The sequence below is a fragment of the Gorilla gorilla genome, chromosome 9, assembly GCF_029281585.2.
Source record: "Gorilla gorilla gorilla isolate KB3781 chromosome 9, NHGRI_mGorGor1-v2.1_pri, whole genome shotgun sequence".
NCBI lineage: Eukaryota > Metazoa > Chordata > Mammalia > Primates > Hominidae > Gorilla > Gorilla gorilla.
Window position 1 is genome coordinate 55,795,066 of NC_073233.2, and position 26,157 is coordinate 55,821,222.

General features: G+C 41.5%; 1 protein-coding gene and 1 long non-coding RNA gene across 4 annotated transcripts in view; one reads left to right on the forward strand and one right to left on the reverse strand.

Moving 5' to 3' along the window:
* The window catches only part of LOC115936224 (metabotropic glutamate receptor 5-like), a 381,806-nt gene that overhangs the window by 331,587 nt on the left and 24,062 nt on the right, over positions 1–26,157 (forward strand). The gene's annotated exons all lie outside the window — the stretch shown is intronic.
* LOC129525209 (uncharacterized) overlaps positions 3,858–26,157 on the reverse strand; it is a 37,318-nt gene continuing 15,018 nt past the window's right edge. For all 3 annotated transcript variants that reach the window (XR_008669342.2, XR_010135476.1, XR_010135475.1), the window contains one exon: positions 3,858–5,806. This is a non-coding gene — a long non-coding RNA (uncharacterized lncRNA). The remainder of the gene's footprint in view (positions 5,807–26,157) is intronic.

Here is a 26,157-nt window from a genome sequence, read left to right on the forward strand (position 1 = left end):
CTTAAGAGGGAGAGCTGAGGCAAGTTTTACACTGTCATCCCTGAGAAGCAGAGAGAGACCCTTATGAAGGAAAACCAAGGGAGACACAGAGCAGGCCACTCTATTATGGAGATGTGAGAGAGGCATAGGGACAGCGCGTGCACGTGCACGTGTATGTGTGTGTGTGTGTGTGAGAGAGAGAGAGAGAGACAGAGAGAGTGGGTGGGGAGACAGAGAGAGACAGAGAGAGGCAGGTGATGGTAGGAGGAAAGGAAGAAAGCAGAAATAAGTTCTTTCTAAGGGGCTAAGGAAAACCATTAGAAATTCAACTTTTTTAAGTATTTAAGATTAGATAATTGTCTAAATGTGGCTGTGAGAGCTCAGTCTGGGCTGACCAGGCAAGGACCAGGTGGACCCGAGGAGGACCCCTCAACCCTCATTGGGAGGGGATGCACCTGCATATGGTTTCTAATGGTGTTGGGGTATCCCTTCTGTCAAGGAGTAACTGTAAGTCCCATTTGGCCTCAAGTTCTCCAGAAACTTGAGGTGGACCAGCTGGTGTTCCCAGACAATTGCTACAAACAGTGGGAATATATTATAGAATTTGCCCCCCAAACTCCACTGGCGATCCAAAAGGACTCACCTACAAGGACAAAGACCAGCTGACAGTGTTTAGAAAGAGATCTGTTTTATGAATGACTTGAATGACAGTACAGAAGACATGCTTAACATTAACTGTACAAGTATAAGAAGTGAAGAGACTTCAAGGTTTAGACTGAAGGGAGACTCAGTGTGAATAATTAATAGGCAGGGCCGCAAAAAATCTAATGTGACCTGTGATGAACAAACAATAGTATTTCTCGTGAGTATCAAATGAGATACTGCATGTGATGTCAGGAATGCACTAAGTGCTCAAAAAGTGTTAACTACCACTAATGCTGTGGTTACTGTTTGCTATTGTTAACATGAGGGTGAAAAGAAGGGAGAAGAACGGTGACTGCTCCAGGGCCTGTGTCCTTGCTCTGCCCTCCTGTTTCCTCTCTTTTCTTTTCTTCTACACTCTCCCTTAACTCTACTTCAGCGTTGCTGGGGATGGCAAAAATGGAGTTAGGAACTGAGGGGAGATGGGAACTAGGATCAGTAGTCAACCTGAAATTCCTCATACCTAATAGGCCCATGTCAGGAGCTTTCTGTGGGTCACGTGACTGAATCCTCACAACACCTCCAAAAGTTAGAAATTATGGCTTCCTCATTTTCCAGATGACAAACCAAGGCTTAAAAAGTGACTCTTCCAATGTTATAGAGCTAAGAGGAGGCAGAACTTGGATTTAAAGCTACATCCTTTCATTTTTCTTCATGGCTTTCTCTATGTGACTAGAGACCCCATTGTAGCAGCTGCAATTTTCTGGGTCTGCAGCAGGGGTGGTGGGGTTTGGGGGTGGAAATGAGGGTGTGTGTGGAAGGGTTCTGGGGGATTCTGAATTGGGGTAGGAGAAGAAGGAGGATTCAACAAACATAAGTATGTCTATGTTGTATTTCCAACCAATTCAAAATGTCTATTCCCCTAAGAGTGGCTCAACAATAGTATCTTTGCTTTTTAGTTCCAGAAAAAATGGTTGGGTTTTAGACTTCTAAATTTGCCCGCAACCCCTGATGGGTTAGATCAAACACCTCCAATTTGAAGTGGCTGTACAAGGAAAATCGAGCTGTGAGAGTCATTGGTAAGTTTTTATTTTCCTTTCACCTCAAAGCTCTCATACTCAATTTAGGATAAAAAAAATTACAGGATGAAAAAAAGCTCTCCCTTTGGAGATAAAAATAGCACATGCCACATCACTTCTAAGAGCAAGCTAGCAGCTGAAACAAATTATTTATATTGTATCCCTGGCCCTTTTCTAAGTTTGTTGGTCACCTTTCTGTTTAATTACTCTTGCCATTATGATTTAAAGCTCTCACATTTATGGCATTCATTTCAGTAGCACCTGCTTGCATGGATTTTTTTTCTCAGCTTTACAGTTTAGCCAAGTTACACCAAATAGCAGTTTTAGAAGTTTGTTACACACTTCTGAACCCTTTACCCTGAAAACAATAGCTATAATTTTAGAAGAAAAAGATACTGACTAGTCAATGACTTTACTTATACTGCAAAATTTTCACAAATTATCTTGTTCTGTATTCAGCTACCAGTTCCCAAAACTATGTAGAAAAATGATCAAGTCTGGGGGGTCTATCTTTGTTTTCTCTTTTCTTCTCTCTTATTTGAAAGTAAATAATAGTTTAGGGGGCATGGGGAAGAACATATATTTAAAATGTTATTTTTTTCATTTACAGAAACATTTTCTGGTACCCGGTGGACTTGGGATAGGCAGAAACCTTATTATTAACTAAAATTTGAGAACTCTTTAGTTTGGTAACTTTGAAGTGGTTCTTTGTTGTGGTTTGAATTCTAGGATGGGAGCAAAAGCTGTCAACAACCTTGGAGAATTACTAAACTTTTCCTGCATTTGTTCTTCACCAATATAAGAAATTGCTCTCTTCAGCATGGGGACTAGTGGAGCTTACTTTAAAAAAATAAGGACAGGGTGATATTTCTCTTCCTTTGAACTGAAGGGGTGGCCTGCCCCTACACACCTGTGGGTATTTCTAGTCAGGTGGGACAAGAGACTGAGAAAAGAAATAAGATACAGAGACAAAGTATATAGAAACAACAGTGGGCCCAAGGGACCGGCACTCAGCACACCAAGGACCTGCACCGGCACCGGCCTCTGAGCTCCCTCAGTTTTTATTGATTATTATTTTCATTATTTCAGCAAAAAGGAAAGTAGTAGGAGAGCAGGGTGATAATAAGGAGAAGGTCAGCAAAAAACATGTGAGCAAAAGAATCTATGTCATAATTAAGTTCAAGGGAAGATACTATGCCTGGATGTGCACGTAGGCCGGATTTATGTTTCTCTCCACCCAAACATCTCAGTGGAGTAAAGAATAGCAAGGCAGCATTGCTGCAAACATGTCTCACCTCCCAACACAGGGCGGTTTTTCTCCTCTCAGAATTGAACAAATGTACAATTGGGTTTTATGCCGAGATATTCAGTTCCCAGGGGCAGGCAGGAGACAGTGGCCTTCCTCTATTTCAACTGCAACAGGCTCCTCTTTTACTAAACTACCTCAGCACAGACCATTTATGGGTGTTGGGCTGGGGGGTGGTCAGGTCTTTCTCATCCCACAAGGCCATATTTCAGACTATCACATGGGGAGAAACCTTGGACAATACCCCGCTTTCAAGGGCACAGGTCCCTGTGGCTTTCCGCAGTGCATTTTGCCCTTGGTTTATTGAGACTAGAGAATAGCGATGACTTTTACCAAGTATACTGCTTGTAAATATTTTGTTAACAAGGCACGACCTGCACAGCCCTACATCCCTTAAACCTTGATTTTATACAACACATGTTTTTGTGAGCTCCAGGTTGGGTCAAAGTGGCTGGGGCAAAGTGGTTGGGGCAAAGCTACAAATTAACAACATCTCAGCAAAGCAATTGTTCAAAGTACAGGTCTTTATCCAGATGGATTCTCTTATGTCTTTCCTTTCTATATAGACACAGTAACAGTCTGATTTCTCTTTCTTTTCCCTACATGAACTATCTTATCCTTGGGAAGAAGAAATAATTTCTAAACAGAACTTTGTCCCCCTACCCATGGTGATTGAAATTTAATGATACTGAGGAGAAAACACACAAGCAGGGATGACAAAATATCGAAGGGGGATTTGGGAAAGGCCTGTTTCACACCATCCACACATTCAGATTAGAAGGCTAACAATTATTTATGAGGTGGTCAAGTCATGAATTATTAACTATAGAGTGATGGCTTTGCTAGTGATAGAATTTTCTTAGCACTTTGTTTATTTTAGCAAACATTAGCTTACCACACTACATTAAGAGTGAACATTTAAAAGAACTGTACCAAAATATTTTTGTCAGTATGTTTGTCATTGACAGTTTGAGAGGAAACAGAAAGCTTTGTCCTCATGCAGTGAAAGCTCTCACTTGCAGCCTACACAAAGCCAGAGAGGTAGGGCCAGATTCGTATCTGCACTTGTGTGGGGCAGAATGGGGGGTGCTGATTGGCAGGGGCCCTAGCCCTGTGAGAACCTAGTTATTAGGAACAAATCAGGACAGAGAAACTCCTCACTTTTCTGGACTATTCAAGTGCAAATTAACTTTGGGGAATGGGAAGCCAGTCTCACTGATTGGAGAGTGGAATCTTTCAGGCAGAGTGAGTCTCATGAGGTCAACCTGGCCAGCATCCTGCTTTTGGAGCATTTTAGACAGTCTTGCAAAAGGACTAGTTTCTCTGAGAATACACATTTGAAAGAATATCTATCTATCAAAGGACAAAATGAGGGTATTAAAATAGCTTTGTTAACTGCAATGATTGTGGCATCAGAAACTAGGGCTTGAATTTCTTTTATGAAAGTGGAGAAAATTAATTTTCTTTGAATGCTGTTTGCCTGATTCAGGAACAGCTGCTCCATTTCTGACTTTTGAATCTTTTCTTTACAAGACTAAATAACCCGATGACAAGTTTTATACTTAAAAGTTAACAGGAGATAATTCCTTGTCTTTTTTTTTTTTTTCAACACTCCTATTCAACATAGTGTTGGAAGCTCTGGCCAGGGCAATTAGGCAGGAGAAGGAAATAAAGGGTATTCAATTAGGAAAAGAGGAAGTCAAATTGTCCCTATTTGCACATTACATGATTGTGTATCTAGAAAACTCCATTGTCTCAGCCCAAAATCTCCTTAAGCTGATAAGCAACTTCAGCAAATTCTCAGGATACAAAATCAATGTACAAAAATCAGAAGCATTCTTATACACCAATAACAGACAAACAGAGAGCCAAATCATGAGTCTTGTAAATTTTGGTACAACAGCAAAATAAGCTAAACACAACAGAAAAGCCTTGTGAAGAAATGTTCCATAATGGTCATGAATGTGGGCTCTGACATTGGGCAGACCTGAATTGTACCCTGGCACTGCCACTTACTAGCTATGAGACTTTGGGGCAAGCCACAACAACTTTGTACCTCAGTTTCTTTACCTGTAAAATGGGGGATAGCAGTACTTGTTCATAATTGCTGCATGAATTAAATAATAGGATGCATGAAAATATTTTAGAATAGAGCCTGGCTTAAAAATATATTAATATTTTGTTGTAGTCACATATTAATAATTACTATTATTTTCCTTTTAGCAGTCATTATTCTTTTACACATCCACTGCAAACCTTCATTTATTATTTTGCAGGTACCCTGGCTACTTTCCAAATAATTTTAGTCAGTTTAAAAGAAAAACAGAGGTATAGTAAGACCCAAACCAATTAATATAAAAGACAAAAATCTGAAAGAGAAATGGACCAATTGTGATGAGAATTCCTGGTTGAAGAAAGACACAGCAATGAACACGCAACTTAGCTCTGAGATTCTTACCAACCAGGGCAAAGAGGGAAACACAAAGGATTCAGCAATTGAGTAGATTGCCATCTAGATGAAAATATTCCATTTTGTTTTAATTATCAATAGCAGCATAACAAGCTACCCAAAACTTGTGGTTTAAACTATAATGATTTATATTTTTTCAGGGTTCTGTGGGTTGGCTGAGTGATTGTTCTGCTGATCTTGCTTGGGGTCACACATGTGACTTAGGATCATATATGTAGTTGACAGATCACTGGAGGCTGGGATCAGCTGGGGATGTTTATCACGATATCTTATTTCATCTCCATGTGGTGAACTTGAACTTCCTAACAGCATGGCAGTCTCAAGTTAGCACTGCAAGAGGGAGAGTTCCAAAAGGACATTCCTTAATATACAAGTGCTTATCAAGTCTCTGCTCATTTGATGTGTCTCATGATGAAATATCATATGACCAATTTTAGAGTAACCCAAAGTTGGAACGCCAGAAGTCATGGGTTATGGGGTCCATAGTCCACCATAGTTTCTTATGACAGGCCAAGTTAGAAATAATCTGGAACTCATTGGCCCCTATAACTACTTTTTTTTTTTTTTTTTTTTTTTTTTTTGAGCTGGAGTCTCGCACTGTTGCCCAAGCTGGAGTACAGTGCTGTGATTTTGGCTTACTGCAACCTCCGCTTCCCAGATTCAAGCAATTCTCCTGCCTCAGCCTCTTGAGTAGCTAGGATTACAAGCATGTGCCACCACGCCCAGCTACTTTTTGTATTTTTAGTAGAGATGGGGTTTCACCACGTTGGCCAGGCTGTTCTTGAACTCCTGACCTCAGGCGATCTGCCCGCCTCAGCCTCCCGAAATGCTGAGGTTACAGGTGTGAGCCACTGCACCCAACCCCCATAACCATTTTTAATATTTGCTTCGTATAAACAGCTGTCTTCATGCTTTAAATGCTTTTAATTATTAAATCTTGCTTCTGTGTGTTACATTCTTCTTCCCTTTACCCCCTTTATAGTGAGACTATCAGTCTGTGTCTTATCAACCCCTATCAGCCAGAAACTACAAAGATTTTGTCAGCCTTCTACCTCCAGCAGCCCTGGAACAATTTTCTCTGCCCCTTTGCTGATGATCCCCCCACACCTTCTTTACCAAAATGAAGTTCAGCAATAGTCCTGTGCATGCTATCAATGGACGCAAACACTTCAGCACATCTCCTTGAGCTATGATGAATCACCGTTCTTGTGTGAGTTAGACCAACTGAAGAAACATTCAAAGTACAGATTCCTGGGCCTATTATAGCCTTACAGAGAGATCATATGGGACATTCTATAAGCACAAATAAGGATTGCCCTCTGAATTATACTCTCTTGCCCTTCTTTTGCCTTCTAACATCATTTTTCTTTTAGCGTTTTATGTATCCTTGGCCTACTTTACCTCTGAATACATAAGTACGGGCAAGAGAGTGGGAGCTACAAGCAAACGGCCTTGGATACAATTCTTTTGATCTCTTTTGATCACGGTGTAACTTTGGATAAATCATGTTGCCTCTCTGAGCTTGCTTCATCATTGCTGAAGTGGAAATAATACTTCCTACCTCATATTATCTTCATAAAAACTAAATGTGACAATACAGGTAAAGTGTGGTGCCTCAAACGTAGTAAGAATTCTATTATTGCTATGATTGTACTTTCTGTGGTGCATAAGAATAAAGCCAATGCAGAAGAAAGCAGAGTTGACAGGTAGGGAAGCTACCTAATCTCTGATGTCATTGTTTGAGCCTTTGGATCCAGTTGTGCCTGAAGCCTATTCTCCTCGTTGAGCTTCTCAGTTACTAAGGTTACTAAGGTTTTTGGTTTAAGCCAGCTGGGGTTAGATATCTGTCACTTATAATGGAGAAGTTCTGGCATATGTAGGACCAAACCTATACTGTGTCAGTTTCAGCTGATGAATATGTTTCAAATGCAGATTCTTGGTCCTACCATTAGAGATTCTGACTTTGTTGGCTTGGAATGGGGCCCAGGAATATGTACTTTTGGGGTACTCAAGATGACTCAGATGTCACCAGCCTACACATCCACTTTAGGAAACTATTGCCTTAAATTAGGAGTCTTTTTATTTGGCGGTCCCTTCAGGGCTTTGTAAGGTACCTTGCAAATAAAAGGACCATTAGCCCATTACATATTTGTTGACTTGAACACACATTTTCAAGATTATGGGCAAAGAGACAGCCCAGATTCCTTTTCCTTTGAAGGTATTATTTTTAATAGACAAATAACAGTTATATACTTTTATGGGTTACAATGTGATGTTTCAATACATGTGTATGTTGTGGAATGATGAAAGTAGCCTAATTAGCATATTCATCACCTCAAATATTTATTTTTTCTTTGTTGAGAACATTCAAAATTATTTTTTTCTTAGCTATTTGGAACTACGCAGTAATTATTCTTGACAGGAGGATTGCATGAAGTTGGCCAGACAGCCAAAAAGAATCAGATTATCTCCAGAAATTTCTATGTACCTTTGGGTATGACTGCATCTTGTGGTAGCTACCTTAAATTAATATAGCACAGGTTTTAAATGCCATTTAGTTTTACCTTTCTAGCTTTAAAGTTTTGGTTATGACTCATTCATCCTATGACCTTGGACCTGTTTCCTGAGATAATTGAATTCTGCACTTTATTGTTTGCTTCAAATTAAGACCTCTTTGCTACATATAAAGATTTCCTGTTAGGGTTGCCCTTTATGATAAATTTTATTACCACTGAATGATTGTTTAATAAAAATTTCAGTCACATTCCAAACACATCACGGAGTTCCCAGGGACCAGTTTCATATACTCAGGATCCTGATAAATGCAGTGGGAACCCTCTTTATTAAAGACAGGCTGTAAAACGTGCTAGTGATGAAAGTATTAACAGCATATGCTAACAAAGTGGGAGAAAAATCAAGAGTCCAGCTGGAATAGAACTTTGTTTCATTTATTTGATGCTCACTTGGGTGATTTCATGCTCTTGGCCCCACAAATATTACAATTGTTCCCTCTGGAGGCCTATCTGGATGTATTTTTAAGGGTTATAGACTGAAGCTGAGAATGTGACCACAGAAGATTTATTCTAAAGACTTTCTGTGGAAACCACTCATCATCTGCACTGAGAGAGAGGCAGTTTGGATGTGAGTTTGGAAAGATTGTTTTTAAAAGCAGCAATACATTTGGTTTGAATTACAAACCTGAAGGAGGCCAAATATAACTAAATTAGAAACACTGGAATTAAATTGGAACCTAGAAATTCATAAGCCAGAGGAATATAACCAACATATCTACTCACATATTAGGTCTCCCTCTGATTAGATGCACAATAGTGTACAAGGGTGGGAGGTGCCATCCCATTTTAAACATCATGATAAAACCTGTAGCTCCACCTTTTTATGCGGAACACAAGCAACTATAACATCAGAGCCGTGGGTTCTTCTAGTAGAAGACATGCTAAGAATCTCCAGCAGGGAGAAAAATATACCATTCCTCTTGATAAACTGACATTGATAAAATGATATTTTCAGATGGATGAAAACTTTGGCATTATATAGCCCATATTTTTTAGCCTTGATTTCATGGATCTATTGTGGGGAGGGGTAGTCAGAGGTTGAGGTTTATCCCATCATTGGAAATCATGAAATATGTAAATAAGAGTGCATGTTTATGTGTATATGAGATTTTATTGTGCAGAAGTATCCGAGAAAGATAAAGAATCATCTGTTTTCTCCCACGGACTCATTTTACAGATGGAAGTACTAAGGACCAGGCTGACATCCACAGTGTCCCACAGCAAGTAACTGACAGGACTGGCTCTAAATCTTTGAATTATGGCTAATAGATGGGAGCCTGCTTGAGGCAGAGGGTCAGGGGATATAAATTGAAAACCCTGGCATGAAATTAACCTGCAGTTCAGTTTTGTTTGATCTGCACAGTTTTTTATCCATTAGGAAAAGTCACACAAATATCCAAATTCTTCTGAAAAATCGCAAGATTTAGCAACACAGATCCCACATTTCCTTGGCATGTGCTCACCAGTTTGACCTAGTCCCTCCCACTTTCTGCTATCATGTGCTCAGCTGCTTTCCTTAGTTACCTGCCTTGCCTGATCCCTGTAACATTTGAGTTTATGATTCTGAGTGTAGAGAGTTCTAACACCTGCTGGGTCTCTTGGGAGGTTTACAAAGCTCCTTTGGGTCTGGTTCTGTGTCAGTCAGTGTAGGCTAGTTTTGTTTGTAGTTTATATTAAAAATACCCTTGATATTGTCTGGCTCTGTGTCCCCACCCAAATCTCATCTGGAATTGTAATCCCCACGTTGAGGGAGGGAACTGTAATCCCCACGTCATGGGAGGGGGGTGATTGGATCATGGGGGCAGTTTCCCCCATGCTGTTCTCATGATAATGAGTTCTCATGAGATCTGATAGCTTTATAAGGCAATTTTCCCTGCTCTTGCTGGCTCTTCTCTCTCCTGCCACCATGTGAAGGTCCTTGCTTCCCCTTCACCTTCTGCCATGATTGTTAGTTTACTGAGGCCTCCCCAGCCATGTGGAACTCTGAGTCAATTAAACCTCTTTCCTTTATAAATTACCCAGTCTCAGGTGTCTCTTCATAGCAGTGTGAGAACAGACTGATACAATCCCCAAATTACAATGGCTTTAAATAACAGACATTTAATTCTTGCTCATGAAACATACCCATCAGGATTGCTGTGATAGTCATTTAGGTATCCAGACTGATGGAGCAGCTGCCATCTCAAATGCTGTGGGCAAGAGCTCTGGATGGTGTCAAACTGACAATTAAATGTTTGAGCCCAAAAGTGACACATGTTGCATGTGCTCATAGCTCATTGGTCACTAACAGTCACATGGCCTCATCCAACCTTAAGAGCTTGGAGGTGTGATCCTATTGTGTGTGCAGAAGGCAGAGGCTGATGAATACTTAGTGAGCACTACTGATTCCTTTTGTCAGCCTTGTGGAAACTGAGTGGTGGGATGTAATTCCTGCATATGTGAGATTGCCTTGGGTCACCTGTGAACACCTTATCTATGATAAAAAAGCACTCTGTGTCTGAGGAACATGGAAGCAGCAAAGTCCATGTGAAGTTCAGGATGTTCTGTGGATATAGAAGCCTGCCATCTGGCCTGAATTCGAGTCCCAGATTTCTCACTGTGTGGTACTGGGAAAATGCCCTGTATATTTGAGTCTCAGTTCTCTCATCTATAACTTAGCGTACTAATATCATCTGTCTTTATTAGCATAGCAGCCTAAACTGACTAAGTCCTCTAAGCTATAGATGACAGAAATTTCTCACAGCTGTGGAGGCTGGAAGCCTGTGATCAGGGTACCAGCATGATTGAGTTCTAGCGAGGGCCCTCTTCCGGGTTACAGACTGCCAACTTCTCATTGTATTCCTCTATTTCAGAAAAAGGGTCAAAAATCTCCCTGGGGTCTCTTTTATGAGGGAACTAATCTCAGTCATGAAGTTCCCACCCTCATGACCTCATCACCTCCCAAAGGCTCCATCTCCTAATACCATCTCATGGAGATTAGAGTCTCAACATATGAATTTGGAGGAGACAAGGACATTCAGTCAATTGCACCATCTTCTGAGTTTTTAGAGATAATTATATTAAACGAATTCAGAGAGTAGGTATGAAGCCCAATATTGTATCTCTATCAGTAGTAGTTGCGATTTTTGAGGGTGCTGTGTTGTAGTGGCTATAAAATGGGTTCACATGTAGCTATAAGACTTTGGGAAAGTCATCAAACTTCTCTGTGCCTTAATTTACTGACCTTAAAAATGAACAGTACTATGCCTGTGCCTTAAAATCATTATGGTGATTCAATGAGGTTTTGTATGAAAAGCATTTCACAAAAATTAAGCACTTGATATATATGGCATACTAGTATTTTAAAAATATCATGTGGATTAGTATGCAGATACACAAATTCTTTCATTTCTTTTTTAAAAAACTCAAAAATACCACTAACAATTCTAGACCAAAGAGGTCTAAAAAGCTCTCTAGGGTCCCTTTTATAAAGATACAAATCCCAGTGATCTCATTAGTCTCATCTACTCTGCTAACCAATATTACTAGCATTTTATTGGAGCATGTTTTGTCTGAAAATGTTTTTACTTTATAACCTTCTTAGGTATAAGACTTTCTGTTGTCCAGACTACAGGACTTCCTGGTGTTTTCTAATGAGGATGAACTCTATTCTGAGAATTTGGCAGCTCTGCTTGTCTTTGACCCATGTGGTACATTTGTGCAGCAGTCAGAAATTTATAACACAGTTCAGGGAGCTGCTGCCAGTACTCATCAGTGCCAAGCTGCTTAGGCAAAAATGTGGGGAACATTTTGTCTTATCTATTCAACTCCTTCCCTAAGAACTCAATGAACAAATTGACCCTAAAGAATCAAGCAATCAAGGAGATTACTATTGCCACAGATCCTCTTGTGAGTATCCCAGACAAGCATAAGAGAAATGGAAGATATTAGAGGCCAAAAGAAAAAAAAAACAAGAAATACAGAAAAGGGTGGTTGTTTGTACCTGAAACTTGAATCTCAGTTCTCCAAATATGAAAGTCTTTAAGAACACCACGAAAGGGCAAGCAAGCACACTTTTTGGAAGATTACCAAGAGCTTTATTATTTTAATTCTCCTGACACTACTCTGCAAGATAGTTTTATTTGTCCCCCCCTCCCTGCCTTTTTTTTTTTTTGGTTTTTGAGACAAAGCCTTACTTGTCGCCTAGGCTGGAGTGCAATGGCACAATCTCGGCTCACTGCAACCTCTGCCTCCCAGGTACAAGCAATTCTCCTGCCTCAGCCTGCCAAGTAGCTGGGACTACAGGTGCGTGCCACCCATGCCTGGCTAATTTTTTGTATTTTCAGTAGAGACAGGGTTTCCCCATGTTGGCCAGGCTGGTCTCGAACTCCTGACCTCAAGTGATCCACCCGCCTTGGCCTCCCAAAGTGCTGGGATTACAGGCATGAGCCACGACGCCTGGCCACTTGTTCTCCTTTTATAGATGGGGAAAGTGAGGCCCAGAGAGGTTAAGCAATTGTCTAAGGTCAAGTGGAGTGGACACATGGTGAATCTTCAATTTATACCAGACCTAACTACTTCTTTCCACTATACCATGTTGACATGGTTTCACTGTGTTCCCATAAAAATTTCAACTTGAAATGTATCTCCCAGAATTTTCATGTGTTGTGGGAGAGACCTAGAAGGAGGTAATTGAATCATGGGGGCTGGTCTTTCCCATGCTATTCTCGTGATAGTGAATAAGTCTCACGAGATCTGATGGGTTTATCAGGAGTTTCTGCTTTTGCTTCTTCCTCATTCTCTCTTGCTGCCACCCTATAAGAAGTGTCTTTCACCTCTCACCATGATTCTGAGGCCTCCCCAGCCATGTGGAACTGTAAGTCCAATTAAACCTCTTTTTCTTCCCAGTCTTGGGTATGTTTTTCTTAGCAGCGTGAAAATGAACTAATACAGTAAATTGGTACCAGTAGAGTGTGGTGTTGCTGAAAAGATACCCAAAAATGTGGAAGTGACTTTTGAACTGGGTAACAGGCAGAGGCTGGAACAGTTTGGAGGGCTCGGGAGAAGATAGGAAAATGTGGGGAAGTTTGGAACTTCCTAGAGACTTGTTGAATGGCTTTGCCCAAAATGCTGATAGCAATATGGACAATAAGGTCCAGGCTGAGGTGACCTCAGATGGAGATGAGGAAACTTGTTGGAAACTGGAGTAAAGGTGACACTTGTTATGTTTCAGCAAAGGGACTGAAGGCATTTTGCCCCTGCCCTAGAGATTTGTGGAACTTTGAACTTCAGAAAAATGATTTAGGGTATCTGACAGAAGAAATTTCTAAACAGCAAAGCATTCAAGAGGTGTCTTGGGTTCTTTTAAAGGCATTCAGTTTTATAAAGGAAGCAGAGCATAAAAGTTTGAAAAATTTGCAGCCTATGTGACAGAAAAGAAAAATCCATGTTTGGTGGGAGAAATTCAAGCCAATTATAGAAATGTGCATAAGTAGCATGGAGCCTAATGTTAATCCCCAAGACCATGGGGAAAATGTATCCAGGCCATGTCAGAGACCTTCATTGCAGCTGCTCCCATCACAGGTCCAGAGGCCCACGAGGAAAAACTGGCTTCATGGGTCGGGCCCAGGGTCCCCGTGCTGTTTGCAGCCTAGGGAGTTGGTACCCTGTGTCTCAGCTGCTCCAGCCATGGCTGAAAGGGGCCAGTGTACATCTCGGGTTGTGGCTTCAGAGGGGGGAATCCCCAAGCCTTGGCAGCTTCCATATGGTGTTGGGCCTGTGGGTGCACAGAAGTCAAGAATTGAGATTTGGGAACCTCCGCATAGATTTCAGAAGATGTATGGAAATGCCTGGATGCCCAGGCAAAAGTTTTCTGTAGGGGTGGGGCCCTCATGGAGAACCTCTGCTAGGGCAATGTGGAAGGGAAATGTGGGGTTGGATCCCCCACACAGAGTCCCTACTGGGGCACTGCCTAGTGGAGCTGTGAGAATAGGGCCACTGTCCTCCAGACACCAGAATGGTAGATCCACTAACAGTTTGCAATGTGCGCCTGGAAAAGCCACACATGCTCAAGGCCAGACTGTGAAAGCAGCCAGTAGGGAAGCTGTATCCTGTAAAGCCACAAGGGCAGAGCTGATCAAGAACATGGGAACCCACCTCTTGCATCAGCATGACCTGGATGTGAGATCCAGAGCCAAAGATGATGATTTTGGAGCTTTAAAATTTGACCACCTCACTTGATTTTGGACTTGCATGGGCCCTGTAACCTCTTTGTTTTGGCAGTTTTCTCTCATTTGGAATGGCTGTATTTACCCAATACTTGTACCCCCATTGCATCTAGGAAGTAACTAGCTTGCTTTTTATTGTACAGGCTCATAGGAGGAAGAGACTTGCATTGCCTTAGATGAGACTTTGGACTGTGGACTTTTGGGTTAATGCTGAAATGAGTTAAGACTTTGGGGGACTGTTGGGAAGGCATGATTACTCTTTAAATGTGAGGACATGAGATTTGGAGGGGCCAGGGGCAGAGTGATACGGTTTGACTGTGTCCCCATTCAAATCTCAACTTGAATTGTATCTCCCAGAATTCTCACATCTTGTGGGAGGGACCTAGGGGGAGATAACTTAATTATGAGGGCCGGTCTTTCCCGTGCTAATCTCATGATAGTGAATAAGTCTCATGAGATCTGATAGGTTTATCAGGAGTTTCCACTTTTGCTTCTTCCTCATTCTCTCTTGGTGCCGCCATGTAAGAAGTGCCTTTCACTTCCTGCCATGATTCTGAGGCCTCCCCAGCCATGTGGAACTGTAAGTCCAATTAAACCTCTTTTTCGTCCCAGTCTCAGGTATATCTTTATCAGCAACGTGAAAATGGACTAATATATGTGTATTTTCTCCTAGCAGGGGAAATGTTAACTCCCAAATGTCAGCTTCAGAGTCCCCTCAAGATGTGGCCTAGAGAGGTTAATATGTTTCTCAGAGAGATAAAATAATTAGCTGAAGATTTCAGGGCTGGTAAGTTGGGGTACTGGCTCAAAAGCTCACATTCTCTTCCTGGTTCCTGGTTCCATACAGCTCTTCAAATCAGGTAGGGCTGGGTGCAAATAGACTCCTTCAAGCTTCCCCAATCACCAGGAATTTTAGGGACTCATTCAGGGATTTCCCCAACACGCTTTAGTGCAAAAAGATAAATGCCAAGCCTAGCCAGTTTCTGCTGGCTTTGGAACAAAGAGCTGTGGTGAAAGCCTGCATTCTAATCTCCCACATGGGGGCTGTGCCATACTGTTCCTACGCTGCTGAGTGGATTTGCATTTTAAATGAATCTGCTGGCCAAAGATAACTTTAAGTTTTCATCTGCCTTTTGCGGGCAACTTTGCACTTTCCTGTGCTGACTGAAACAAAGTATAACACCAGTCCTGCCCAGGCAAGCTGCTTCTAGTGAATAGGAAGTGAGCAACACTGGATTCCAGCCCAGGGGGAGAGAGGTGAGAGGTGAGGTCAGCACATCTGGTTTCTGCCCTCAGACTTCTTTACAGATGAGGGAAAGGTGCGCTCTTCAAAAGGACAGTCAAGCGGGTCCCAAGAGACCCCAAGAGATCTCAGCTGTCCCCTACCTGGGGGATGTCAGGCTTCTTCAGCATCAAGCTGGCAGAGGCTCCAAGGACTGGTGTGGAAGGGCAGAGCAGTTTTCCCATGTGATGGGGAACTTGTTTCAGAGGTGTCAAGAGATCCACACTAAGCCTGGTGCTATAAACTCCAGCTGGTTCCCAACTGAAGTTTCGGGGGGAAGGGGAAGGAGGGTGATTTCTAGGATAGGGGAAATATGCCATTGGTTGAATATAGGATTTTACTTATCTCGTATGTCTTGGAAAATTTCCTTAGGTTTCGGGAGACTCAGAACCCTCCAGAGTTTCAATTTCAGAGGCTAAGTCTTTGAGGGTCCCATCAAGAAATATAAACAGCACAGCCTGCTGGTGATAAAAACAATGGCAGTAGTGAGGAGAGGAGGATACTGAGGGAAATGTTTCTTCTTGGCTCATGATAGTTCCTTTCTGTGAAAGGGTGCAATTGACAGAAACACTGGGGCTTCACCGGTGGCATCACTTTCTCTACCTTAGCAAGGAGGAGGGAATTATCTGGTTGGAAAATTTCAGAAAAAAAAAAAACTAGCTCTTCCTTTTTGTCCTCTCAGATGTTAACTCATCAGCAAAAATGTGAGTTCTTGCCAGCTTCTCCATGCTGTAAGTCTTATGTGGCACAACTGCCCGAGTTGGTTGTGTTAATCTACCTGCCAGAGGGTTGAGGGTGGGAGTACCTGAAACTGTTGAATCCTGCAAATACAAACCACAGCTTCCATTCTAGTCTTTATCTGTCATACAGGTTAGAGTTGCACTTTCCAATCTGCAACTTTTGTGTCTTGTTTCTGTGCGAAGAATGTGGGTGTGGATGGGCACATTTATTGTGTCCCTGTGATAGTTAATTTTATGTGTCAACTTGGTGAGGCTATGGCACCTAGTTGTTTCATCAAATGCCAGTGTATATGTTACTATGAAAATATTTTTAGATGTGATTAACATTTAAATCAGTTGACTTTAAGTAGAGCATATTTGTGTCCATAATGTGGGTAGGCCTCATTCAATCAGTTGAGGCTTTCAGAGCCAAGACTGAGATTTCCCAAGAAAGCAGCAATTCTGACTCACGACTGCAACATACAAACCCTGCCCGAGTTCCCAGCCTACCGACTCAAGACTGTAACACCAACACAACTGAATTTCCAGCCTGCCAGCTTGCCCTACAGATGTAGACTGGTTAGCTCCCATGGTTGCATAAGCTAATTCCTTGAAATAAATCTCTCTCTCATATATGTCTCCTAATGGTTCTGTTTCTCAGAAGAACTCTGGCTTATACAGTCCCTCATGATCCCCGCACATAATGACTAGTAACTGTGGCTGATATCATTGAGTCCTCAACTAATCCTCACAATTACTTACAAGGTAGGCAATAGCATTCCTCCCACTTTAAAGATGGGGGAGCTTAGATGTGAAACAGTTAAGTAACTTGCTCAAGGCTGTGCAACCAGTAAGTGGAGATGCAGCATTTGAATTCAAATTTTCCTGAAACCATAACTTACATGTTTAACTATTATTCCACGCAGCCTCCAGACCAGAAAAGGAAGTCCTACTCAAAGTTATGATATAGTGCATAGTTAAGTTGAATACACCCATTTGATAACTAATACAACTCTGATAAACTAATACAGAGAAATGGATTAATGGAATAGTCAAGAGAGGAAAGTCTTTGTCTGTTAGTCTTATGCTCAGTGTTTATATTTTGAGTGTCTCTCTGTTTCAGTGCTGGATGAAAGAAGTACATGTTAAAGCTGATAGTAATAACCCAATGCTTACTTCTCTGGCCAGCCTCATTAGTGCTTCCATCCCTTAGTTTGGGATGTGATCTATGGTTCTGCGTGTTCTTTTTGTATTTGTTACTCTAATATTTAACGTAACCAACAACTCTCAATGATGGCTATAGGAAGCACACATACCAGCAAGGATAGCGGCATGAAGAAATCAAAGAACCCTCATTGATAAAATTCACCTTTGAGGATTTATTCATACATTCATCTGTCTCTTCATGCATTTATCTGGTAGTCGACCAGAAAAGTTTATTGAGAAGTTATTCTGTGCATGTATTTTTATTTCATTTATTCAGAAATGAAATTATTATTACATACTCTGTCTCGGTAGGTGGATTCTCCCAACTTCACCCTCGTTTTCACACCCTGCTTTCAACTTGTCTCCCATCTACCTCTTGGAAATATACCTAACCCGTTTCTATTCCCTCAGAGCCTCGCTCTATATTTTCCATGATGATATTTGATAAACTAATACAGAGAAATGGATTAATGGAATTGAATGGCATAATGGTTAACACATACTCACTTTAAGTGAGATTTTTTTAAAAGCACATCATCTTCATGCAGAAGCAATAACTTTTATGATGGACACTTTAGGCAATACATTATGAGTGGTTTTGGTGTGATGAGCCTTCCCAGTGTCCATTCAATGTCACTACCCGTGTTGAGGGTAGCACTACCATTTTATCAGAAGCCAGCAATATGTCATCTTGCATGACATATTACTTGTTCATGGGATGATTTTGTCATAAAATAAAAAGAACCAAATAAGCATTTGCATTAAGAAACTATTTATGTAAGGAAAAGACAATGATTGAAAGAGGCCAACAGACTTCAAAGTGTCTCCTCTCTGGTTTCACAAAAATACTACTTTACTCCTTTGACAGACACTGAAGCTGCTTAATTAATAGCCATATTCCTGAACCAACATTTTGATTAGGATGTAATTCCCACCAATATTTTGGTTAGGTTGTCTAGGTAAAAGACTATATTTTCCATGCTCCATGTATCTAGCTATTAGGGTGTTTCTTCTAGGAAGGTTCTACAAGTAATGCTGACTCAGCTAAGAGGTGTTTCCTTTTGTTTTTCCCTCTTCTTCCTGCCTGCAAAGCAGACATAAAGGCTGTAGATTCAGCAGCCATTTTGGAACATGAAGCAATGTTAAGAATTGAAGACATATAATAGTATCGTAGAGTGTAAAGATACAGAGAGTTTGGGTCCTTGGTGAGTAGGGAATTATTCCCTCCATATTGGACTACCAACATCCAGAATTCTTTGATGTAAAGAAGATATACATTTCTGCCTCATTTCAGACTTCAATTTTTGTTTCCATGTATGTGTTCTACTCACCTGAATCTGAAGGCAACTAACACATCCCCCCAGTTTATCATTAAAACCTATGAACTATATTATTCCAATAATAATGTTTCATTGGCCAGGTGTGGTGGCTCATGCCTGTAATCCCAGCACTTTGGGAGGCCGAGGCGGGTGGATCACAGGGTCAGGAGATCAAGACCATCCTGGCTAACACAGTGAAATGCCATCTCTACTAAAAATACAAAAAAATTAGCCAGGCGTGTTGGCAGGTGCCTGTAGTCCCAGCTGCTTGGGAGGCTGAGGGAGGAGAATGGTATGAACCTAGGAGGCGGAGCTTGCAGTGAGCCAAGATCATGGCACTGCACTCCAGCCTGGGTGACAGAGTGAGACTACAACTCAAAAGAAAACAAAACAAAACAAAAATAATGTGGGCAGCGGTTCCAAGATGGCTGAACAGGAACAGCTCCACTCTACAGCTCCTAGCATGAGCGACACAGAAGATGGGTGATTTCTGCATTTCCAACTGAGGTACAGGGTTCATCTCACTGGGGCTTGTCAGACAGTGGGTGAAGGACAGTGGGTGCAGCGCACCAAGCATGAGCTGAAGCAGGGTGGGGCATTGCCTCACCCAGGAAGTGAAAGGGGTCAGGGAATTCCCTTTCCTAGCCAAGTAAAGCTGTGACAGACAGCACCTGGAAAATCAGGTCACTCCAACCCTAATACTGCACTTTTCCAGTGGTCTTAGCAAACAGCACACCACGAGATTATATCCCGCGCCTGTCTCAGAGGGTCCCAAGCCCACGGAGCCTCACTCATAGCTGGCACAGCAGTCTGAGATCGAACTGCAAGGCAGCAGTGAGGCTGGGAGAGGGGCACCTGCCATTGCTGAGGCTTAAGTAGGTAAACAAAGTGACTGGGAAGCTCAATCTGGGTGCAGCCCACCGCAGCTCAAGGCCTGCCTGTCCCTGTAGACTCCACCTTTGGGGGCAAGGCATAGCTGAACAAAAGGCAGCAGAAACCTCTGCAGACTTTAAATGTCCCCGTCTGAGAGCTCTGAAGAGAGAAGTGGTTCTCCCAGCATGGAGTTTGAGATCTGAGAACAGACAGACTCCCTCCTCAAGTGGGTCCCTGAATCCTGAGTAGCCTAATTGGGAGGCACCCTGCAGTAGGGGCTGACTGACACTTCATATGATCAGGTACCCCTCTGAGACGAAACTTCCAGAGGAACAGTCAGGCAGTGATATTTGCTGTTCAGCAATATTTGCTGTTCTGCAGCCTCCACTGCTGATACACAGGCAAACAGGGTCTGGAGGGGACCTCCAGCAAACTCCAACAGACCTGCAGGTGAGTGTACTGACTGTTGGAAGGAAAACTAACAAACAGAAAAGACATCCACACCAAAACCCCATGTGTACGTCACCATCCTCAAACATCAAAGGTAGATAAAACCACAAAGATGGGGAAAAAACACAGCAGAAAGGCTGAAAATTCTAAAAATTGGAGTGCCTCTCCCCCTACAAAGGAACGCAGCTCCTCACCAGCAATGGAACAAAGCTGGACAGAGAATGACTTTGACGAGTTGAGAGAAGACAGCATCAGATGATCAAACTTCTCCGAGCTAAAGGAGGAAGTTCAAACCCATCACAAAGAAGCTAAAAACCTTGAAAAAAGATTAGACGAATCGGTAACTAGAATAAACAGTGTAGACAAGTCCTTAAATTCTCTACACCAATGGACCTGATGGAGCTGAAAACCATGGAACGAGAACTACATGATGAATGCACAAGCTTCAGCAGCTGATTCGATCAACTGGAAGAAAGGATATCAGTGACAGAAGATCAAATGTATGAAATGAGGTGATAAGAGAAGTTTAGAGAAAAAAGAGTAAAAAGAAATACACAAAGCCTCCCAGAAATATGGGAGTATGTGAAAAGACCAAATCTATGTCTGACTGGTGTACCTGAAAGTGATGGGGAGAATGGAACCAAGTTGGAAAACACTCTGCAGGATATTATCCAGGAGAACTTCCCCAATCTAGCAAGGCAGAGCGACATTCAAATTCAGGAAATACAGAGAACACCACAAAGATACTCCTCGAGAAGAGCAACTCCAAGACACATAATTGTCAGATTCACCAAAGTTGAAATGAAGGAAAAAATGTTAAGGGCAGCCAGAGAGAAAGGTTGGGTTACCTACAAAGGGAAGCCCATCAGACTAAGAGCTGATCTCTCAGCAGAAACTCTACAAGCCAGAAGAGAGTGGGGGCCAACATTCAACCTTCTTAAAGAAGAGAATTTTCAACCCAGAATTTCATGTCCAGCCAAACTAAGCTTCATAAGTGAAGGAGAAATAAAATACTTTACAGACAAGCAAAGGCTGAGAGATTTTGTCACCACCAGGCCGGCCCTGCAAGAGCTCCTGAAGGAAGCACTAAATATGGAAAGGAACAACCGGTACCAGCCACTGCAGAAACATGCAAAATTGGAAAGTGCATCGATGCTAGGAAGAAACTGCGTCAACTAACGAGCAAAATAACCAGTTAACATCATAATGACGGGATCAAATTCACACATAACGATATTAACATTAAATGTAAATAGGCTAAATGCTCCAATTAAAAGACACAGACTGGCAAATTGGATAAAGAGTCAAGACCCATCAGTCTGCTGTATTCAGGAGACCCATCTCACGAGTAGAGACACACACAGGCTCAAAATAAAGGCATGGGGAAGATCTACCAAGCAAATGGAAAACAAAAAAAAGCAGGTGTTGCAACCCTAGTCTCTGATAAAACAGATTTTAAACCAACAAAGATCAAAAGAGACAAAGAAGGCTATTACATAATGGTAAAGGGATCATTTCAACAAGAAGAGCTAACTATCCTAAATATATATGCACCCAATACAGGAGCACCCAGATTCATAAAGCAAGTCCTTGGAGACCTACAAAGAGACTTAGACTCCAAAACAATAATAATGGGAGACTTTAACACCCCACTGTCAACATTAGACAGATCAATGAGACCGAAAGTTAACAAGGATATCCAGGAATTGAACTCACCTCTGCACCAAGCAGACCTAATAAACATCTACAGAACTCTCCACCCCAAATCAACAGAATGTACATTCTTCTCAGCACCACATCACACTTATTCCAAAATTGACCACATAGTTGGAAGCAAAGCACTCCTCAGCAAATGTAAAAGAAGAGAAATTATGACAAACTGTCTCTCAGACCACAGTGCAATCAAATTAGAACTCAGGATTAAGAAACTCACTCAAAAGCGCTCAACTACGTGGAAACTGAACAACCTGCTCCTGAATGACTACTGGGTACATAACGAAATGAAGGCGGAAATAAATATGTTCTTTGAAACCACTGAGAACAAAGACACAACATACCAGAATCTCTGGGACACATTTAAAGCAGTGTAGAGAGGGAAATTTATAGTGCTAAATGCCCACAAAGGAAAGCAGGAAATATCAAAAATGGACACCCTAACATCACAATGAAAAGAAATAGAGAAGCAAGAGCAAACACATTCAAAAGCTAGCAGAAGGCATGAAATAACAAAGATCAGAGCAGAACTGAAGGATGTAGAGACACAAAAAAACCCTTCAAAAAATCAATGAATCCAGGAGCTGGTTTTTTGAAAAGATCAACAAAATTGATAGACCACTAGCAAGACTAACAAAGAAGAAAAGAAAGAAGAATCAAACAGATGCAATAAAAAATGGTAAACGGGATATCATAACTGATCCCACAGAAATACAAACTACCATCAGAGAATACTATAAACATCTCTATGCAAATAAACTAGAAAATCTAGAAGAAATGGATAAATTCCTGGACACATACACCCTCCCAAGACTAAACCAGGAAGAAGTTGAATCTCTGAATAGACCAATAACAGACTCTGAAATTGAAGCAATAATTAATAGCCTACCAACCAAAAAAAGTTCAGGACCAGACGGATTCACAGCAGAATTCTACCAGAGGTATAAGGAGGAGCTGGTACCATTCCTTCTGAAACTATTCCAATCAACACAAAAAAAGGGAATCCTCCCTAACTCATTTTATGAGGCCAGCATCATCCTGATACCAAAGCCTGGCAGAGATACCACAAAAAAAGAGAATATTAGACCAATATCCCTGATGAACTTTGATGCAAAAATCCTCAATAAAATGCTGGCACACCGAATCCAGCAGCACATCAAAGAGCTTATCCACCATGATCAAGTGGGCGTCATCCCTGGGATGCAAGGCTGGTTCAACATATGCAAATCAATAAATGTAATCCAGCATATAAACAGAACCAAAGACAAAAACCACATGATTATCTCAATAGATACAGAAAAGGCCTTTATCAGAATTCTTCAACCCTTCATGCTATAAACTCTCAATAAATTAGGAATTGATGGGACATATCTCAAAATAATAAGAGCTATCTATGGCAAACCCACAGCCAGTATCATACTGAATGGGCAAAAACTGGAAGCATTCCCTTTGAAAACGGGCACAAGACAGGGATGCCCTCTCTCACCACTCCTATTCAACATAGTGTTGGAAGTTCTGGCCAGGACAATCAGACAGGAGAAAGAAGTAAAGGGTATTCAACTAGGAAAAGCAGAAGTCAAATTGTCCCTGTTCACAGATGACATGACTGTATATCTAGAAAACTGCATCCTCTTAGCCCAAAATCTCCTTAAGCTGATAAGCAACTTCAGCAAAGTCTCAGGATATAAAATCAATGTGCAAAAATCACAAGCATTCTTATACACCAATAACAGACAGAGAGCCAAATCATGAGTGAACTCCCATTCACAACTGCTTCAAAGAGAATAAAATACCGAGGAATCCAACTTACAAGGGATGTGAAGGAGCTCTTCAAGGAGAACTACAAACCACTGCTCAACGAAATAGAAGAGGACACAAACAAAAGGAAGAACATTCCATGCTCATGGATAGGAGGAATCACTATCATGAAAATGGCCATACTGCCCAAGGTAATTTACAGATTCAGTGTCATCCCCATCAATCTAGCAATGAGTTGCTTCACAGAATTGGAAAAAACTACTTTAAAGTTCATATGGAACCAAAAAAGTCGATCATAAGCCAAAAGAACAAAGCTGGAGGCACCACGCTACCTGACTTCAAACTATACTACAAGGCTACAGTAACCAAAACAGCATGGTACTGGTACCAAAACAGAGATACAGACCAATGGAACACAACAGAGCCCTCAGAAATAATGCCGCGTATCTACAACTATCTGATCTTTGACAAACCTGACAAAAACAAGAAATGGGGAGACAATTCCCTATTTAATAAATGGTGCTGGGAAAACTGGCTAGCCATATGTAGAAAGCTGAAACTGGATCCCTTCCTTACACCTTATACAAAAATTAATTCAAGATGGATTAAAGACTTACATGTTAGACCTAAAACCATAAAAACCCTAGAAGAAAACCTAGGCAATACCATTCAGGACACAGGCATGGGCAAGGACTTCATGTCTAAAACACCAAAAGCAATGGCAACAAAACCCAAAATTGAGAAATGCGATCTAATTAAACTAAAGAGCTTCTGCACAGCACAAGAAACTACCATCAGAGTGAACAGGAAACCTACAGAATGGGAGAATATTTTTGCAACCTACTCATCTGACAAAGGGCTAATATCCAGAATCTACAATGAACTCAAACAAATTTACAAGAAAAAAACAAACAACTCCATCAAAAAGTGGATGAAGGATATGAATAGACACTTCTCAAAAGAAGACATTTATGCAGCCAAAAAACACATGAAAAAATGCTCATCATCACTGGCCATCAGAGAAATGCAAATCAAAACCACAATGAGATACCATCTCACACCAGTTAGAATGGAGATCATTAAAAAGTCAGGAAACAACATGTGCTGGAGAGGATGTGGAGAAATAGGAACAGTTTGACACTGTTGGTGGGACTGTAAACTAGTTCAATCATTGTGGAAGTCAGTGTGGAGATTCCTCAGGGACCTAGAACTAGAAATACCATTTGACCCAGCCATCCCATTACTGGGTATATACCCAAAGGATTATAAATCATGCTGCTATAAAGACACATGCACACTTAGTTTATTGCGGCACTATTCACAATAGCAAAGACTTGGAACCAACCCAAATGTCCAACAATGATAGACTGGATTAAGAAAATGTGGCACATACACACCATGGAATACTATGCAGCCATAAAAAATGATGAGTTCATGTCGTTTGTAGGGACATGGATGAAGCTGGAAACCATCATTCTCAGCAAACTAATGCAAGGACAAAAAACCAAACACCGCATGTTCTCACTCATAGGTGGGAATTGAACAATGAGAACACATGGACACAGGAAGGGGAACATCACACACCGGGGACTGTTGTGGGGTGGGGGGAGGGGGGAGGGATAGCATTAGGAGATATACCTAATGCTACATGATGAGTTAATGGTTGCAGCACACCAATATGGCACATGTATACATATGTAACGAACCTGCACATTGTGCACATGTACCCTAAAACTTAAAGTATAATAATAATAAAATTAAAAAAAAAAGATCAAGACTTATGGCCCAAAGGGCCTGTAGCTGGTCTGACCATCTATCAAAAAATCTGAATTTAAATGGAGACACACTGGATTGTGACATGCAATAAAATAACTAAAGCAGCAGAGGGTCTTGATTTGGGTTTCCTTTCCACCCTACACAGCTCCAGTGAATGGAAGAGTGAGCATGCCTATGGTGCTCCTGACACATCTGGGGTGGTTCCCATTGACAGTGGTCAACCTTTGGGATTTGCTACACATTGCAGGGTCATTGTCCATCTATGCTAACCTAGAATATCCAGATAAAAGCTCCTGTTTAGAGACTGGAGAGAAAATTGTCAAACCTGAAGGCCCATGAACTGTCTTAGTCTGGGGAGAACACATGTAGGAAAGACTACAGAATCTGATGTAAGAAGCCTAATTTCAGATTGACCCATATAGCTTTATGATTGTGAGTAAATTACCTTACTTTTCAATGCTCTGTTATTCTCTCATCCATGAGAAAAGTGAACCAAATAGTCTCCCAGATCCCTTCCAATCTTAACATCCTCTGACTTTATGATTAAAGAGTGATATTCGCTGGGTGCAGTGGCTCACGCCTGTGATCCCAGCACTTTGGGAGGCCGAGGTGAGCAGATCACCTGAGGTGGGGAGTTTGAGACCAGCCTGACCAACATGAAGAAACCCTGTCTCTACTATTTTTACAGAATTAGCCAGGTGTGGTGGTGCATGCCTGTAATCCCAGCTACTCCGGAGGCTGAGCGAGAACTGCTTGAATCTGGGAGGCAGATTTTTTGGTTAGCCAAGATCGCACCATTGCACTCC